Genomic DNA, 3,220 nt, shown 5'->3' with positions numbered 1-3,220 from the left:
GTCAGTAGCCTACGGCTTGCTTTTACCAGGGAGGCCTTGGGGTGCTACCTCAAGACAGCTACACCATGGAAGATAGCTGAGGCTATCTCTTTTTTTTTTTTTTTTTTTTTTTTTTTTTTTTTTTTTTTTTTCCGAGACAGGGTTTCTCTGTGTAGCTTTGCGCCTTTCCTGGAACTCACTTGGTAGCCCAGGCTGGCCTCGAACTCACAGAGATCCGCCTGCCTCTGCCTCCCGAGTGCTGGGATTAAAGGCGTGCGCCAGCACCGCCCGGCGAGGTTATCTCTTAAAGTGGCACAATAGTTCAAAACTGTGTATCAACATGATCTATAGCAGCTACTGTCTTATAATAACAAATTTCTGCTTAGCCACAATTGTTGGATTGTGAAGTCTATTCAACCAAATTCCATCGAAAGCTTTCATCTACATATTTCATTGTTCTTGACTATGAAACCTTTTCCAGTGTGGCCTCCTCTGTGTTCACCTGTCTATGACACACACCTCAGCAATCCTCCCTACAAAGTCTTCACTCTCTGCGTGCCCTGCAACTTAGAAACGAATCTGTTGTTCCCCATCACAGTGTAGTTAGTTGGCTGAGGGGAGGGGTTTTCAGAAGCAAAGCTAAAGTTCGGCAGAGGTCTTCAGAGAATGCCAGCATTGACCAGCAGCATGGAAAGCTGCCCGTGCACCCAGTGTCCGCCTGCCGTACTCATCCCATCCCCCCCCCCCCCCCCCCCGTGGCTGTCCCAGATTTTCTTTCCCCTGGGAGAATTCAGGAGTTCCTGAGTGCTTCTTACAGAGCAGTGGCAGGTCTTCCTGAGAGCCCCCATCCCCAATCCTCCCTGCGCTGAACACATAGTTTATCTCCACGATAAACTTTACTAATAGTTAAAGAAAGTAAGCTTACTGAATATTCATTTTAAAAAAATCACATCCAATTTTATTCTAGTTCTCCAATGTATACCAAACATGCTTATTGCTTCTAAAATGCATGTCACCCTTCATGTAATGGTTATTACATCTTTCTTTTATTCCTTTTTCACTCACTTTTCTTTATAGTTCTTTAATATTGGGTTGCCCAGTTAAGAACCTCTGACCTACTCTTCTGATTAAGTTTCTTTCCAACACTAATGACCAACACTGGCTTATAAAAGAAAGACTTTTGATCTTATCAATGTCTTGTTAGGGTGAGAGCAGGCTGTCACCCATGGCCACGTGGTCTAGTGTAGAATCAATCTTGGCGTCTGACCTTGAGTCCCTAATCGAATTCATAGTCTATCTTTCAGCTTCCTCTGGGGCCAAGTTCAGTTTATCTGTTAACACATTAATGCTGGTACACTGGCAGATACCATAAAGGTTTCAGATATGGTGAGATGGGCATGTTCAATGAAGTCCTCAAGACAAGCCACCCAGAAGTCATTCACAAGCACTGATTTACTTTCAGCTTTTCCTGAGCCCCGTCAAAATCAAGGTTACCATACAAGCGTGGAACAAGTTCTATAACTGGTTCTTTACATGTGTAAGACATCTGCTGAGAAACTTTTACTTAGTAATTCCAGTACCCGCGGGCAATACTGAGCATCTTTGTTATGACAGCAGAGATCAAACAGTGAAAAATACGTTGGCACATTGTCTGAATTGTGTAACGTACTGTGGCTGGTAACAGAGATCAAGAATATTATCCTACCCTTTGGGGTGGTGGAAAAAATGAACAGAGACCAATGAATAAGCCGTGTTCACTGCTGAAGACTGTTGGGGTCCAAGAGAAGCCCCCAAGAAAGACCAACAGTCACGTATGCAATTTAGCAAGAGTGTTTATTTCCAGCATGGTGGGGTGGCAAATAGCGACCCCAAAGGGGGGGGGGTGTCACAAGCTCCTTTTAAGCAGAGTTAGGAGAATTCCAGAGAGGAGGGATTAATCTGGTGCTGATTGGTGGACGAAAGATTAGTCTGGGAGTTGATTGGTGGGAGGCTGTAGTGGTTAGGGGACCATTGGTGGTGGAGGGGGGTCTAGTGTCTAGGGGCTTGTTGAGAAGAGGATAGGGAAAGCTATCTTTAGCTGGCAGAAGTCTGGGGGACATCTGCTGAGCCAGCAGAAGGGTATTGGGGGCCTGCTGAGCCAGCAGAAGGGGGCTGGGGACGCCTGTTGATTGGTTGCCCCTAAGTTGTGGTTTTCCTGAGAATTGCTTGCTCAGCTCCAGCCCGTTCTAGTGAACCGGAACTAAGGCCTGGTCCATGCTAGGGCTCTTAGGGGCTCGCCTGTTAGGGCCCTGGCTTGGCCATCCAGTCCTTCCAAAGACACTGAAGTGGAGAACTCACAGAACGGTTGTCCACGGTCTCTTAGCTATGTAAGAGTTTCCATGGCTGCATCCAGTGCTGTACGAAGGTTTTAGAGGCCAGTTTTCCACAGTATTTGTGAATTACAGTATTTGTCACTGAAAAACCAAAACTCTGAAGAAGTAAAGATAGTAATTTCCACTCACATCATTCAGATCCACCACGTGCATCTAAACACCCTTGCCTAAACCTGTGCTTGTCTGCGACGTAGGCAAACAGTGTCTGGCCATCCCTGGTGGACGGCATCTGCCCTGTGGCTTCTGGATCTTCAAACATCTTCACAAGTGGGTCTGTTGCTGCCTGAAGTTGTTGGAGTTGTGTGATGGTTCTTTTTTCTCTCAAAGTATGAGGGACAGCATATAAGCAGAGGTTCTCAACCTTCCTAATGCTGCAACCACTGAATACAGTTCCTTGTGTTGTGGTGACCCTCGAAAATAAAATCACTCTTGTTGCCACTTCATAACTGTAATTTTGCTACTGTTTTGAATTGTAATATACATATCTGTGTTTTCTGATGGTCTTAGGTGACCCCTGTGAAAGGGTCATTCGACTCCCAAAGAGATCTCCGCTCACAGGATGAAAACCACTGATATAAAGGTTTTCATACACAGCCATAGCTAAATCTACCATGCTGGCATCACTAAGAGGATCCAGTTTTTCTTACAGCAGTTCCTTTTCATTATATGTCTCCTCCACAGAAAGGCACTTCCGGAGCAGAAAGGCCGCATGCCAGTCCAGACAGTGAGCAAATGTGACTCGTCAAGCCTCTGATTCCGAGTGGTGGCTGGACATGCCAGGAAACAGTAACCTTGTCAACAGACACTGATGAGTCTGCAGCTCTGTCTGGGAAGCTACCTGGGCCTGGGGTGACAAGGTAGATGCAGCC

The 3,220-nt window shown here is 46.0% G+C and overlaps 1 pseudogene; it reads right to left on the bottom strand.

Annotated features, from left to right (window-relative positions):
- Positions 1 to 1,060: 1,060 nt before the first annotated feature.
- LOC131918958 (eukaryotic translation initiation factor 3 subunit E-like) lies at positions 1,061 to 2,610 on the bottom strand (annotated as a pseudogene).
- Between the last annotated feature and the right edge of the window lie 610 nt (positions 2,611 to 3,220).

This window comes from Peromyscus eremicus, chromosome 9 (genome assembly GCF_949786415.1).
Source record: "Peromyscus eremicus chromosome 9, PerEre_H2_v1, whole genome shotgun sequence".
NCBI lineage: Eukaryota > Metazoa > Chordata > Mammalia > Rodentia > Cricetidae > Peromyscus > Peromyscus eremicus.
This window is presented reverse-complemented; position numbering and strand designations above follow the sequence as displayed.